The sequence below is a fragment of the Camellia sinensis genome, chromosome 4 (genome assembly GCF_055761805.1).
Source record: "Camellia sinensis isolate YWXY chromosome 4, ASM5576180v1, whole genome shotgun sequence".
NCBI lineage: Eukaryota > Viridiplantae > Streptophyta > Magnoliopsida > Ericales > Theaceae > Camellia > Camellia sinensis.
In genome coordinates, this window is record NC_138964.1 from 156,983,685 (window position 1) to 157,001,151 (window position 17,467).

A 17,467-nucleotide genomic window follows, 5' to 3' on the forward strand; every position below is an offset into this window, starting at 1 on the left:
GCTTGATAACTGTTGTTGTAAGCGAATTCCACTAAGGGCAAATGTGTTCCCCAACTTCCTAGGAAGTCCAATACACAAAGTCTAAGCATATCTTCAAGTGTCTGAATTGTCCTCTCTGTCTGCCCATCCGTCTGGGGATGAAAAGCTGTACTAAATCTCAGCTCGGCTCCGAAAGCCCTCTGTAGACTCTGCCAAAATCTAGAAACAAATTTAGGATCTCGGTCTGACACAATTGACATCGGCACTCCGTGAAGTCTAACAATTTCGTTCACATATAGCAAGGCAAGTTGATCGGCGCTGAAGGTAGTCTTAACAGGTAGAAAGTGTGCTAACTTAGTTAATCTATCGACAACAACCCAAATCGAATCCATACCTTTCGGTGTCTTCGGCAAACCAATCACGAAATCCATGGAGATGTGTTCCCATTTCCACTCAGGAATCGGCAAAGGTTGAAGGAGTCCCGCCGGTCTTTGATGTTCTGCTTTTACTTGTTGACAATGCAAACACTGGGATACGAATTCGGCTATTTCTCTTTTCATATCTGGCCACCAAAACGTCTGTTTCACATCCTGATACATCTTAGTGTTCCCTGGATGAACAGCAAACTTGGAACCGTGAGCTTCCTGCAAAATTCTCCTTTTCAACTCTGGGATGTCGGCCACACACAACCTTCCTTCAAACTTAAGCACTTGATTTTCAATGGTATACCCTGGTCTCGGCTTTGTGACAATTTCCTCGGCCACTTTCTTGAAGAATTTATCCTCCATCTGTCTTGTCTTTACCTCATCAACAATAGTTGGCTCCACTGCTATCATGGTCAAACACGCCAAATTCCCATCTGACTTCCTGCTCAAAGCGTCGGCCACGCTGTTAGCTTTGCCTGGGTGATACTGAATTTGCACATCATAGTCTTTCAACAACTCGAGCCACCTTCTCTGCCTCAGATTCAATTCTTTCTGCGTGAACAGGTACTTTAAACTCTTATGATCTGTAAAAACCTGACAAGAAGCTCCATACAAATAGTGACGCCAAATCTTCAGAGCAAATACCACGGCCGCCAATTCTAAATCATGGGTAGGATAGTTCTTCTCATGGGGCTTCAACTGACGAGATGCATAAGCTATAACCTTACCCCCTTGCATTAACACACAACCCAAGCCCTTATGTGTTGCATCGCTATAGATATGAAACTCTTCATTACCTGATGGAAGTATGAGTACTGGTGCCGTAACTAACCTCGTCTTCAGTTCCTGGAAAGCTGACTCCCGATCTTTAGTCCATTCATACAGTGTTCCCTTCTTAGTCAATTGTGTCAATGGAATTGCAATCCTTGAGAAATCCTTCACAAACTTCCTGTAATAACCTGCCAAACCCAGAAAACTACGAATCTCGGACACATTAGTCGGCCTCGACCAATTTACTACGGCTTCAATTTTGCTAGGATCAACCGAGATACCCTCTTCACTAATCACATGACCCAAGAATGAGATTGTAGAAAGCCAAAATTCACAGTTGTTAAACTTAGCATACAATCTCCGGTCTCTCAGAATCTGTAAGGCAAGTCTCAAATGATTTTCATGTTCAGTTTTACTCTTGGAATAGATCAATATATCATCAATGAAGACAACTAAAAACTCATCTAAATGTGGCTTGAAGACTCTGTTCATTAGATCCATAAATGCAGCAGGGGCGTTGGTCACCCCAAAAGGCATTACTAAAAACTCGTAGTGGCCATATCTTGTTCGAAAAGCGGTCTTCTCAACATCTTCGGCTTTAACTTTAAGCTGGTGGTAACCAGACCTAAGGTCAATCTTAGAAAAGACTCGTGCTCCTTGTAATTGATCAAGCAGATCATCAATCCTAGGTAATGGGTACTTATTCTTGATAGTGACTTTATTAAGTTCTCTATAATCAATGCAAAGGCGGAGTGTGCCATCCTTTTTTTTAACAAATAAAACAGGCGCTCCCCATGGTGATGTGCTCGGCCTAATAAATCCCTTATCCAACAATTCTTGTAATTGCAGTTTCAATTCTCTAAGTTCAGCAGGGGCCATCCTATAGGGCGTTTTGGAGATCGGCTGTGTTCCCGACATGATATCAACAGTAAGCTCTATCTCTCTATCGACTAAGTGGCCAGGCAATTCGTTTGGGAAGACGTCGGGGAATTCATTAACAACTGGGATGTCGGCTAAATTAACGTCTCCATTCTGATCGTTCAGTATACTACACAAGTAGCCTCGACACCCTTTCTGAATTAATTTGTAGGCCTTAATGGACGAAATCAAGTAAGGTGGGGACACTATCCCTTTACCCTGGAAAACAACCTCAGCTAGGTTTGGGGGTTTCAGTGTGACACTTTTCGAAACACAATTTATGGTTGCATGATTAGCAGCTAACCAATCCATTCCCAGTATAACATCAAAAGGAGTTATGTCCAGAGGCATTAAATCTACTAGCAATTTAACATTTTCAATCACAACAACACATGCTCTATAAATGGATACAACAACCATGGATCTCCCAGATGGAGTAGACACAGATAACACATAATCGAGGGGCTCTAGTTCTCTATTAATCTTCTCGGCAAACTTAGCAGATACAAACGAATGCGTAGAACCCGAATCAATCAACACATAAGCATCTTGGGAGCAGATTAGGAGCATACCTGACACCACTGTTTCAGCATTCTGAGTGTCTCCTGGTACTAGCGCAAATGCTCTGCCCTGTCTCATCTGTCCCCTTCCAACATTACCCCTCTGGACGGAACCCGAGGTATTCTCGCCCTTCTTGTTGTTATCAGCCTTTGTCTTAGGGCAGTCTCTCACATAATGACCTATTTCACCACATTCATAACAGGCTCCAGATGTCCGACGACAGACCCCAAAATATTGCTTCCCACAATCCGAACACGTCGGTTTAGCATTACCTTCCTGTCGTAGGTTACTAGAACTGCCCATGTTCATCATCTTCTTGGTACCCAGCTGTGCTCGGCGATTGTCATAGTTCTGTCTCTTCCGTTGGTTCTCCCCCGAGCTCTGGTATCGGTTTAAGTTAGCTTCGGCCAGAATGGCTTTGTCCAACACCTCGGCGTAAGTCGGTATATTGAGCAAGCTAACCCTGTCCTGAATCGGTCCGCGAAGCCCACTCTCGAACTTTCTAGCCTTCATGTATTCATCGTTGGCTATGTGAGGTGCAAACCTCACCAATTCAGTAAAAGTGCGGTCGTATTCCGCCACTGTTCGGTTGCCTTGCGCCAAGGTTTGAAAATCAGTAGCCTTGCGGTTTCGAACACTTAGGGGGAAATGTTTGTTGTAGAACAACTCCAAGAATCGGGTCCAGGTCAAATCTGGATTACTTTCTCGAACCATCACCCACCATCTGCGAGCATCATCATCTAACGTGAATGCTGCTAACGTCACCTTCTGAGTGTCGGTGCTAGGAAAGCTCTCGAACAACTTTTCCATTTTCAAAACCCACGCCTCAGCCTTCGTCGGCTCTATGCCCCCAGAGAATCTTGGTGGTTTCATTTTCTTGAACTCCCTGATCAAAGCTATCGTGCCATCCCCATATAAGGCTGGCTGTGGAGGGACTTGCAGCACTGGAGGAGGTGGGGGTGGAACTACATTTCGGCTGTTGGTCTGCTCGGCCTGAGTCGACGCAGCACTAGCGAACTGTTGCCTGGTTTGCCTCAACTCGCGGGTCAAACCTTCAACTAATCTCTCCAGTCTGTCCATTCTGTCTTCGGGCCTATCTCGGCCAATTGGAGGTCTGCCTCTCCTCATAATGCTATGAGCATGCAAAGTGTGACTTTAAAGCAAATAAACAAACAACCACGTAGACAAGTAACAGATAGGCATGTCAAGACAATGCACACCTTGTTCAAATAGCAAGCACCATGATGCAATCCTATGCTCTTTAGGACTCACAGTGTATGAATAACGTATACTGAGGAACTTGTGCTCTGATACCATTCTGTCACGACCCCAAACCGACCCTAGTAGTTTGGTGCCGTGATGGCCAGTAATCCGTAATTACCGAAGGCCAACTTTCAAAAGTTTAACACAATCAGAGTATGGATATAGGGGCTCACAAATGCGGAAGCAATAAATCAAAATACAAGTAGTCCATAAGAGCTGTGCATAAGTCCAATGATGTGGCATACATCTTTACAACTTGAATACAATAATAAATCAAAATACAAGTAGTCCATAAGAGCTGTGCATAAGTCCAATGATGTGGCATACATCTTTACAACTTGAATACAATAAAGTAAAATACGAATTACATCTTGATCAAAAGGCTTCTCGAGCCGTCATATACAAAATACAGTGAATACAAGCCAAGAAGCATGATTTTCAAGATTCGCCGACGTAAAAGAAATAGCATTGCCGACGTGAATACAAAACAAAACCGGCATAATCATAGATCCAAAACAAGCTTTCAAAAACACATCTAGGCATCGCCCACGTCCTGCTCATCACCTACATATATATAGAGAGGGTGAGCTTGGATACTCAGTGAATGGTATTAGTAATAAAGGTTTTGCATGAATATAGCCGAGATCTTTTCAAAGCAAAAACACATCAAAACTTTATCAAAACAAGGGACGAACCGTATTCATCTATCAAGGTCTCACAAGTCTCAAGGGATGCTTACTGACATCGGCAAAACACATCAAAACTTTATCAAACAAGAGATGAACCGTATTCATCTACCAAATCTTACAAGTCTCAGGGGATGCTTACTGACATCGGCAAAACACAAATCAAGCTTTCGATGAACCATATTCATCTATCAAGGTCTCACAAGTCTCAAGGGGTGCTTACTGACATCGGCAAAACACATCAAAACTTTCCGAACAAGGAAGTCCACGCGGTAAACCGTCAGTGGCAAAACAAGGACTGCACGATCCGTAATCGATTAGTCAAGGTACTGCGAAAGTTTATAGTCCTCCAGCACAAGGGACTTGTGTTACTTAAGCCCGTAGCTCCATTTAACACGATGGTCTTGTGTTACTTAGGCCCGTAGCCCGTTTTAACACGATAGTCTTTCCAAGAGAGGACCGTATCCTCTTATACTTAGTACTGCGAAATCTTTCCAAGAAAGGACCGTATCCTTTTATGCTTAGTGCTGCGAAAGTTTAGAGTCCTCCAGCACAAGGGACTTTTATACTTGGTACTGCGAAGGTTTATAGTCCTCCAGTACAAGGGACTTTTCAAGAATGACATCAAAACAAAGCTTATACTTGATACATCAAACAGGCTATTCATTCATGCTTAACAAATACTTTTGTCAAAACAAATCAAAGCAAGATTTATCAAAACCGTATAACATAGCTTTATTAAAAGCACCACTCACATAGATTTCCTCGGGTGTAGGCTCGAAGCAAAGATCAAGGACCTACAATCACATGGCAATCATATTCTCAAAACAAGCTTTATATGCATGCAAATGATCCCGGCATTCTCACCAGATCCAAGTCAACAACAAAGCAAAACATGCTGGGATTTTAAACACTGCTCCCGTCTCATGGAAACACACTGGGTACCAACCAGGTCCTTGCCGAGGTCTTACACCACCTTGCCGAGGTGTGGTCCCGATGGCCTTATTCAAAAGCAAAGTCGGGAAAGCCTGGGTTTCCCTTTGAAGGACATGAAAGACATGATGAACATGATCATGAAGAAGATGAATGCAAGATCATAACTTGTTACAAAATCAGAGATTTCATGCCAAGACTCCAAAACAGGGACCTGGGTACCCATACAAGAAGGTCATGTAAGAACAAACACAAAAACATGGTTTTGGTTTCAAAACTTTCGGATCAAAACGAGACTTTTCTTCAAGAACACATGAATACCATTTTCTTTTCCAAAACCAACTTCCAATCGATGCATATCATGCAAAACAGATTTGATCATGCAATGCAGCTAGATGATCAATAACAACAACCAATGTAGATCAAGATTCTAACCTCAAAACTCGAATCCAACGGTTCAAACCTCGAAGATCAAGCTTGGAAGATCTATTCTCCCTCAAGAACTTCTCCTCCTTCTCTCTAGAGCTTCTCTCTCTAAAGGCAAAGATTTGAGACAAAATGATTTGTTTCTAGGTCTGCCGGCTGTCTTAACAATTAGCTCGGACACGTGGCGCTATTGGGTTGGTTCAACTCAAAAGGTGATTGATTGATAAGACAAGTCTATGACAAAGTGTACACAGCAAGCTAGGGCAAGACACATCGGCAAGTAATGACATCGGCTAAAGTCAAAGCTTCGGCAACAGGGTAACAAAGACATCGGCTAGGGAGGACGACACTTGACTAAGCTGTGCCACACCTTGGCCGGGGTGTGCCACACCTCGGTCTAGGCCATGCCTGCCCAAGGACAAGGATTACTAAGTGCAGAACACCTCGGCAACAAGCCCGAGGTGAAGGTGGGATCAACCAAATGGTTCCAAAACAGCTCTAAGTACCAAGGTTCAAAGGTGGACTAAGCTCAAGATGACCTCGGCTACACACCGAGCAAAGGAAAAAATCATTCAAGTGACACTTAAACAAAACAAGGCAAGGCAAGACTTGCAGAACAATATAACAAGACAAGTTCATGCATGAATGCATGCAAGTATGACAAGAGTAAGGTGAGGGTTGCTACAGTATTACGTTGGGTAATTAGGGAATATGAAAGATATATTGAATGATGATTAGTTAGAGAGTACAAATATATGGTAATTCAAGAATATTGAATAATTTCCCATGAAGAAGAATATTGGAGAAATAATAGGCGGTGATGATGAGACGGATGGATAAATCTTTTTGTTTAGGGAATGTGTGAAATATGTGAAGAAATGTTTGGATAGTTTGTAAAACTGAAGGGGATGGTTTTTTTTTTTTTTTTTTGGCTTTTGTCGTACTAGTATCGTGCTATGTACGAGATAAAATAATATATTATTTATTAAAAATATGATAATTATATTTAATTTTTTGTATTTTGTCTTTCGTAAATAAAATTTTATATATAAATTTAAGAGTTTTGTTTCAAATATTTTTTTATTATAATATATAGTATAGATAGATTAACATTGTTGTATTGACAATTAACAATTTTATTTATGCTTTGTTTTTGAAAAAGTATCATAGTTTTAATACTTCATTATTTTAGAATAAAAATATATGAATTTTAAAAAATTGTTATATTATTTTTGAAAGGGAAATAGTTAAAGAACTTTTAAAAACTTAGTGTGTAAGAAAGGATTATAATAACATGTAATTTAAAATATCAAAAAAAAATTAAAAAAGGAATAAAGATTTTAAAAGGCGTGATTATAATTAAAACTAGAATAATGCCATATTTATTAATAGGTATAATTTTGTTTAGATATCTATTTATATTTTAACATTCTTATTTAAAACAAAAATAAAAATAAATAAAAATATTAATAATTTTAAGTTCTAAAATATGATTTTGTAGACTTGCTATATTAATTTTTGGATGGAATATACTGGAATTTTTTTACAAAAACTGAATATTAGTCATTGAACAAATCTTATGAGATTTAAAATAAAATTAATAATAGGAAGAAATTAATGATTTTGCAACATATGCATTTTAACAATTTTAAATTTTGAAAAAAAATATATTAGGATTTTGAATTTCAATTATCGTACAACATTTTTATTTATATAATAATATAAATAAGGATAGGCAATAGACAGATTAAAATTAGTTATAAATATAGCTATATTTAAAAGGATATGGTTTTATATAACTATATTTTAAATTTCAAAAATAATTTTTTTAACTTTCTATATAAAAAAGATTCAAAATTTTAAATTACATATGATTTTTTTTAAAAAACATATGAACTCATAGTGGAGTAGAGAGAGAATTACTATAAATGAAGAGATGAGTTGTATATATTAAAGATAAATAATTAAATAATTGACTAACACCTTTAATAGTTTTGAAAAAATTGATTAAAATTAATACTTTCTTTTTATAGCTTTGAAAAACTATTATATTTTTTGAAGAAATGTTCTGCATCAACTGTCAATTAACACATATCATGATATCAAAAAAAATATTAAAAGTAAATTTTTTTAAAAAAGTAATGATATATAAATATAAAATCAATACAAAAAACTTATAAATAATGATTTTGTTTGAATTTTGATCTATTACTTTATAATGAGTGACATGTTTTTTATTATACAAATGACCCTATCACGCCTTTTTAATATAACAATTCTAGTAAAACATATATAACCAATAAAAAATAGTTATAAACAAAAAACAAATAATGGTTGGTAGAGACGAGGGAGAAATGACACACAAAATATGAAATACGAAAACAAAAAAATGGTCATAAACAAAAAAAAGAAGAAGACAAAATGGTGTACCTAAAGGATAAAAGAATCGGTTTAAAGAACACAATAGATTAAACATAAACTAACCTTCAAATTGTCTCATGAAAAGAAAGTTAAAAATTAATAAATTTTATTGTTCCATGAATGTAATATTTATAGGGCGAGGAAGACATGAATGTCTTGAAAAATGTATAATGTATGATGGTTAGAATTTTTGAATAGAAGAAAGAATTGGTTAGAGAAGGAGTGCACATGAATAATTTTTTTCATCTTTTCTTTTCTAAATTATAAATCATGGAATCATTATAAAAATAATAAATTATGAGATTTAAAAAATATATATAGTACAGATATGCTTAAATTTATTTGGAAATAAAATTGTGTTTAATTATGGAATAGAGAGAATTTAGATATAAGGTTTAATTTTTATTTTATATTAGGTTTAATTTTAGGTTTATATAGACCAGACCAGTTGTGAAAGATATTAATAGTATACATTTTATGGGAGGTAAGAGAGTTTCCTTTTCATTAGATTTATTTTAGGAGAGAGAAGATTATATGAGATTTATATTTTTTTTAAATAAAGGCTTGATTTATTTTAAGAAGGAGATGGGGGTTAAGAATTGTGTGCTTTTTTCTTTCTTTTTTCCTTTTTACTGGCAATATATTTGAATTAAACAATTTTGAAGGTGAGAAGGTAATTTATATATAAATTGGGCCGAGCTAGGTAATGGGCCATTCTGTGGGCCACGATGAGAAGGGCTGAGTAAAAGGGCCTTGTAATTAGTCCGGTCCGAAGGAGCTTGGTGGTTATCTCGGTCGCCACGGTTGGCGCGGTAACAGTTAGCTCGGTCATACTATGTTAGGCCGAAGTATGTTGAGCTGTCCTTAGAACCTTGCTATTGGTTAGCTCGGTCCAAGCTCATTATGGATAGCACGGTTTTGGACAACCCAGTTGGAATGTCAGCCGAGGTACACGCACAGTGAAAGGAAGAATCGAGCTAGTTGGAGCTCGGTCTAGTTTGCGGCTTTAGCGTGGCCATGTTATCTCGGTCGTATTGACATCCAACCGTGGTAAAACCATCTCACTTGGTTTAAGCAGTGAGGGGGGTGTTGAGGGATAAGCATTATCTTTCAAGAATGTGATTCCTAGGAGGACTCTACATGGAGGAGTAAAAGTCCTACTAGGATTGTGCTACATGGAACCTATAAAAGCTCATAACATCACCTATGGAGAGGTAACACAACTTTGATTCCCGAATACACAAAGCTTTTTGTCTATTTGTCTATTTTGCTGACTTAGACATCGCAGAGATATCCGGCACACACCCGGCGGCTAGCTCACGTTTGTGTTTTCAGGGAGTAAAGCGACGTCGTACGGAGGAGCGCAGACGTGATCAACAGAATTATACGAGAATGTTCATTTCTTTCCCGTACCGAAGGTTAATATTTATATCCTTAGAATAACCAATAGATGTTTTAATTTTTTTTATTGTAAAAATCAAAAATTTTAAAAATTAGATTTAAGGATTTAAAACACTTAAGGTCTCTAAGATGAAAAGTCACCTTAGTATAATATATAGCATAGACACATAGATTATGAGATTTAGAAGAGAGATAAATATTAGGAGAGGGATTTTAAGAACTTGTAATTCAATTATTATTTTTTAAATCTATAGTATTATTTTTACATGTTAGCCAACAGCATTGTTTTTAAATATTTTTAAAATTACAAAAATTAGCAATTTTTTTATTTTTATTTTTAATCTATAGTTACTTTGTTAGCTAATAGTACTATTTTTAAATATTTCTAAAATTACAATTTTAATCTATAATTTTTGTATAAGAAAGTATATAATTACTTTGTTATAAGATGAGATTTGTGTTTTTGTAATGTATAATGTTTTTTTAATGTATAGTTACTTTGTTATGAGATGAGATTTAAGAAAGACAAATATTGGGAGGAGAGTTTTTAGGAACTTGTAATTCAAAATTTTAAGTGGCCTTTTGTTTTATTTTTAATCTATAATTACTTTGATAGCCAATAGAATTATTTTTAAATATTTTGAAAATCAAAAAAAAAATAGCAATTGTGGAATAAGATTTTGGAACTCTCACAAGATTTCTCACTATAAAATTACAATTTTAATCTATAATGGTTGTTTAAAAAAAATATATAATTACTTTGTTATGAGATGAGATTTGTGAGTTTTTTTTTTTTTTTAATGTATAATGTTTTTTTTAATGTATAGCTACTTTGTTATGAGATGAGAATTAGAAAAGAGAAATATTGGGGGAAGAAATTTTAGGAACTTGTAATTCAAAATTTTAGGTGGCATTTTGTTTTATTTTTAATCTATAATTAATTTGATAGCCAATAGAATTATTTTTAAATATTTTTAAAATCACAAAAATTAGCAATTGTGGAATGAGATTTTGGAGTTCTAACAAGACTTCTCACTAAAAATAATTTTAGGTGGCTTTTTGTTTTATTTTTAATCTATAATTAATTTGATAGCCAATAGAATTATTTTTAAATATTTTTAAAATCACAAAAATTAACAATTGTGGAATGAGATTTTGGAGCTCTAACAAGACTTCTCACTAAAAATCTCCTTTTCCTTATATAATAAATAGATAGATAGATAGATGTTTTGATGGCGGGACAGTTTAAGAGTTAAAAAGTTATCTAGTTTCAATTTTTTTGAATTTAATTTTTACTTTTTTTTGTTTTTTGTATTTTTTGTATTTTTAGTGAATATTTTTAAAATTTAACTAATTTTTTTTTATAATTTTTTAGATGCATTTTATTTAGATGTATTTAAAAAAATAAAATATTTGTAAAAAAATATTTTAAACAATTAATAAATACATAAGAATACAAAATTGTACTGTATTTTTGTATTTTTTTATATTTTTGGTATTTAGTGAATTTTTTAATTTTTTTTTTACAAATATTATGTTTTTTAAGTGTATTTATGTTAGATGTATGTAAAAATTAAAAAAATTACTTAAAATATTAAAAAAATAGTAAAAATAAAAATGAAAAATGAAAAAAAATTAAAAAATTTATTTTTTTGGAAAGTGAATTTAAAAAATTCAAACCAAACAAACTGTTTTATCTTCTTGTTTTACTAGTTAGGAGGTGTACGTGCAATACACGTGGCATATGAATTGATTCATAAACGAAACATGAGTCCCTATTTAGAGTGTTTTCTCAGATAATCTTGTATTAATGTATTAATATGGACTTTTGTTCTATATAGCGATTTTGTGCTTAGCTTATAATGTTATAATTGTAGTTAGATATTGCTGGCACAATCACTCTAAATAAGGGTGTAAATATGGCCCGTGGGTGGTTCGGGGTGGGCCTGGCCCGGTAAGGCCCCAGCCCATCTCGGTCTGCCTAGCCCATTGGCCCGCTCAAGGCCCACTCAAGGCCCGACCGGAGGCCCGAAGCCCTGCCCATCCATAGCCCAGTGCCATTTTCAGTGGAAAAGAATAAAATTTTGGTAGAAACAATAAGAAAAATTTTTAAAAAAATGTTGAAGCCCGGCCCAAGCCCCTCATCCCAACCTAAGGCTTGGCCCGCCAGCCCACCCAAGGCCCGAATACCTTATGGGCATGGGCATGGGCCTAATTTTCTGGGCCGTGGGCATGTCTGACTTGACCCGAATTTTGGCAGGAGTCTGGCCAGCCGGCCCATTACATGTCTAACTCTAAGGTAGAAATAAGTTAAAATACGAGCTTATCTAAGATAGGCTGCCAATCCCAGGCTAAAACAGTAAATAGAACAAAACATTTCATCACATCACTTTCTCTACTTTTTTACACGTCTTTTCGTAAAAAAATCAAATAATCAACTAAAATAGTTTGTTTCCAAACGAGTTTGGTGATCATTTATGGATTTCTAATTCTTTAGAAGTGAAGTTAATCTTTAGTTTTCTTTTAATTTTCCAGACACTTTGGTAAATTTACAATTTTTTTTTTTATAATATTAAGTGCAAATAAATAGAATATAAAACATTAAAGAAAATGTCTTAGTAGTTAAAATTCATTTTAAGTGTGATGTGAGTTAGACTTAAAATAAATTTTATCCAACATTTTTATGTGTTTTATTTGTAAGTCTAACACTATTATTCCTACCACCTTAAAAAAAAATTTAAAAATAAAAAATAAAATAAACACTAATATTCCTTCCCTTTTACATAATCCAACTATTGTGAAAAATTTATTGAATACAAAAATTTAATACATTTTTGTATTTTGTTATATATTCAATGATTTTTAAATTTTTTTGTACAAATTATATATTTTTTTAAGTGTATATATATTAAGTCAATCTAAAATTAAAAACTCAAAATATACTCAAGAGTCGTCTGCTTTTCTTTATACATATATGAACAAAGAACAGGAAAAAACAAAAAGGTTGCTACTTGTATAAATCATAACCTAATAAGTGGATAGTTTGTCTACGAATTAGAGTGGGCTGTTATGCTTTTATCTGTTTGTACAACCATTGGGTTGTCAAACAGAGTTGATTGAGAGACAATGCGATCGACTACTTGGTTTTGAAATTCGAAACAAAGTGGGTAACAAAGAATTAAGATGTTATGATAATTCAAAATAGGGTAAATTACACTTTGCACCCCTCACTTTGGCCTACATATGAAATCATGACAATCAATCATTTACATTTCTGATCAAATCCCACTTTGGTTCTACACATGAAATCGTGATAGTCAATTCAAATTCCACTTTGGTCCCTATACAAGTGTCAATGTCTGTCTTCTGTTACTTTGTTTTTAAATCTTTAACAAAAGTTAATCATTTGACAAAAACGTGACTATGAAATGAGGGTAGGAGAGGAAAATCATCCATATTTTTCACCAATATACTTTGTCCTACATAATAAGCACATGAGAGTTATATAATACAATATATATGTATGTGTGTGTGGGGGGGGTAAAAATTGGGACAAAAAGACAAGAAAGTATAGCTTTTGATATAAAAAAAAATGTGACAAAGAAATCAAAGAGAAAAAAAGATGAATAGACAAAAGAATGTATTACCGTGAAAAACAGAGTTTCGTGATTCTAATTTATGCAATACTCTAGTTCATCTTCTTAATTGTTCATAATATGCATTTTATTTTAGCTTAATACAGTCATATTTTGTTTTAATTTTGGGATAAGGTGTGTATTGGTGAAAAATGTAGATGATTTTCCTTTCTTACCATCATGTTATAGTCACATTCTTATCACATAATTAGATTTTGTTAAAGATTTAAGCAATTGAGTAATAGAAATGGGACATTGACACTTGTGTAGATGTCAAAGTGAGATTTTACCAAAAGTACAAAGGGTTCACTATCACAATTTCATGTGCATGAACCAAAGTGAGATTTAACTAGAAGTGCAGGGGGTTAACTGTCATGATTTTATATGTAGGGGCCAAAATAAGATTTGGTGCAAAGTGTAGAAACGCAAAGTATAATTTACCCTTCAAAATAATGAATCAGCTCCAAAAAAAAAAGAAAAAAGAAAAAAAGAAAAAAGGAAACGAATTCAGGGTTCTTAACCCACTATTAGTGGTTTTAATAGAATCACCCACTCAAATTGATTATGGGTTTGCATTGTTTTGATAATACCTTTGAGTGGTGCAAAACTCTTTTCAATCAATTGACAATATTGATGATATTATTATGTATGATGATGCGTATTATAATACAAATAGTATCATATAAATAATATAATTGGACATGAGTCATGAGTCTGAAACAGAGAATTTGACAACTTCACAAAGTACCAACACCTTGTTTGGTTTCAATTTTCTAGATTCATTTTTTAGAAAATTAAAATTTTTTGTTTTCTGAATCATTGAAGTGTTTGATAGTAGATTGTGAAATTTCAAGGTATTTAGTTGTTTTAAGGTGTTTGATATTTGAAATTATTTGAATTTCAAAAGATTTCTGTGATTGTTTGTGGTTTTACCGATATTTAATAAGTTTGGAAGAGTATTTTTAAAATACATAAAAAATAGAAAATATAATAATTCTACGCACTTTTATAATCGGAGGAGATAGATAGATGGGAGATTATAGTTGTTTGTCCTCTTATGTTTATGGCTTTATTTCTTTATTTTACTTTTAGAATCTTGGTCTATCATGATTGTTTGAAACCTTGCAATTTACTCTTATATTTTTATTTTTATTTAAGTGAGAACTTTTGTACGGTTTTTTATATCAACGAAGTTCTTCATTTTGCCAAATTTGTCTTTTTTAAAAAGTCCAATTTCGTGGGAGCTTTAATTTGCACATTTAAAAAAAAAAAATTATTTGTCGTTCAAATATTAACTATATGATATTTATTTGTTGCGAGACCGTCTCGTTTGGAAATATATTATTTTAGTAATTTTTCAATTTTTTGGTTAAAATATGTGACAATAAAATTAGTATATTGGGGATGATTTTTTGATTTTTTACGAAATGATGTGCAAAAAGTAGCGAGAAAAGAGATTTTTTTGATTTTTTTTATATAATTTGTTGGATTTTTGAATTTTTTAATGACATTTTGACTTTTAGGCTAAAATGTGATATTGTCAAACGATATTTAGTATTTGAATTTTGAATGAAAGATAAATATTAGGGTAAATTATACTCACTTTCCTTTCTAAAAAAAAATTACACTTACTTTATTTGAAAATAATATAATTAATTTTATAATTGTGACATAATTATATTGATTTTTTCAAGGTTTTAATTTATATAATAGTTAAATTAATTTTTTTATTAATAATTGGTTAATCATATAAATGTAAAATTGATATTATCATCTCTTTTATATTTTAAATATTTATATTTATTTATTTTATTATTGATATTAATTTCGGTCACTTTAATTATATTAAAAGACAAATTAATATAATTATATCAAAAACTATGGGATTGATTGTATTTAATATTGTAATATATGTGTTCCTTGGGCTTAGTGTTTCTATATAACGTATCGAGGAGGGATATTTAGTCTAATATATTTCTCCAAATTTTAATCATGGGAGAGATTCACAATATTTTTTTTATTGCTTAAGGTCCTTCACCCACACCCATGTATATCACATCCACCCTCTCACTCTCTCTCGTCTCTCTCTTCCTCTTCATCTTCCTCTTCCCATCGTAACCTCATCTTTCGCCTCCCATGCTAACATTTCCTTTGTCATCGTGACTGCCACAACCACCACTGTTGCCACTATCTTCATTGTTTATTCTCACACCAAACCTCTTGCTCTCCTCCGATCGGAAATGGTGACGGTGGGCAGCTTTTTGGTAAACCAAACAAAATCGAAGATGATGATGAAAACAAAGAAGAACAAGAGTCCAAGCTCCATATCAATGACGATTGGGCCTCCTCTTCTCTCAATCTCCTCAAGAATCTCTCAATTCTCTCTCTTCACTAGGTTCATATTCATATTTATATTAATATATAAATGTATGTATAATCTCTGTGTGTTGCTAATATGGGTGATTTATATATATATATCATCATCACCAGGTTTATGGTGATGATAATATATATGTATGTATATTCATATTTATCTTCTGGATTCATAAATTGGGTGTTGTTTTTGCTGATTTGGGTGATCGATCTAATGTAGATATGTCATCATCATGGCTGGTTTTGGCCAGTTTATCTATGTTCAATTTTGTGGTTTAATTTTGATCAAAACATAGAGAAAATTGTGAGTATATCAGAGAAAATTGGTCAAAACATAGAGAAATTTGTAAGCAAACTAGAGAAATTTCAAAACATAGAGAAAATCAAAGAAATTGAACAAACTAGAGAAATTTCAAAACACAAAGGGACCCTAACCACTATGTGTTTTGAAATTTCTCTAGATCAAAATTTCTTTGAAAAAATGTTAAGGGACCCCAACCACTATGAAAATATTGCATGTCCTTTATCTTAATAGCAGGGACTTTAAAAAAAATTCTCCTGAACAGAATTAGGTCTCTTAATGTTTGTACACAAATAGAATTTGGATTACAAGAAAAAATACAAAAAATTCTCACTTTGCTTTTCTCTCTCTGTAGAAATACAAGATATCAATTTTATAAATTTTAAAATATGTTTTTGATATTTATTTTTATCAAATTAGTTTTTTTCATAAATTTCTTTTTTTTTTTCTAAAGGACAAGCCAAACATTGTTTGGCCATTAAAATTAAGATAGCTAAATATTGTTCTACCCGCAACCTCTCTGATGTGCGACTTAATTCAATTAATCTTGAGAGACTTTCTGATGTGCGACTTATTCCAATTAATGTTGAATATTTGGTTGTCGGTTGAATGATAAGGGAGTCATTGAAGAAATGTTGAAATTCGCTTTGGAAAAAATAGAAATAGCCGAGGAAGAAGTTATTCTCTTCATCGATGAAATATACGTTCTCCTCCTTGGAGCTAGTTGAGTTAAAGGGGGACATGGGTACTATTATCATTCTCTATTTATAGTTGTAATTGTCACGACCCAAACTTGCCCCCTATAGGTTTAGCATCATAACTGGCCAATAATCCTAAGATTATTGAAGGCCTCTGAAACAGATTAATAGAATAAGGGGCTAAAGGAAACAATTATACAAACATATAATGTCCATAGAGGTGTGCAGACATGTATGAGACAGAAAATTTAAAATTTAATTTACATAATTATGATGTCAACCTCGCGTCATCAAATATAGATAAACAAAAGACATATTTAGACTTTAACAGAAGAAATACAAAAAGTCTTAATCGTTGATTACAAAACTTGACCACTTCAAAACGAGAACCTCCTCGGGAAAGACAGAACAGATCACTAGGCAATCATCACTGAGCCTGGTCACGCGCCTAGTGACCTACATACATAAATAATACAATGAGTTGGAGCCCAATGAATAACAAAAGAGTAAAGGTTTTAATGAATGATGTCCACAACGAATTCGGAAATTAGTATTCAGGGTAGAAACAAACTCATAATCATATTCATATTCAAAGTTCACAGATAATCATACGTGGTACATCCGTAGCACTAACAGAATAGTTGACCCATTTAAATGGGACGTAAATAGTTGACTC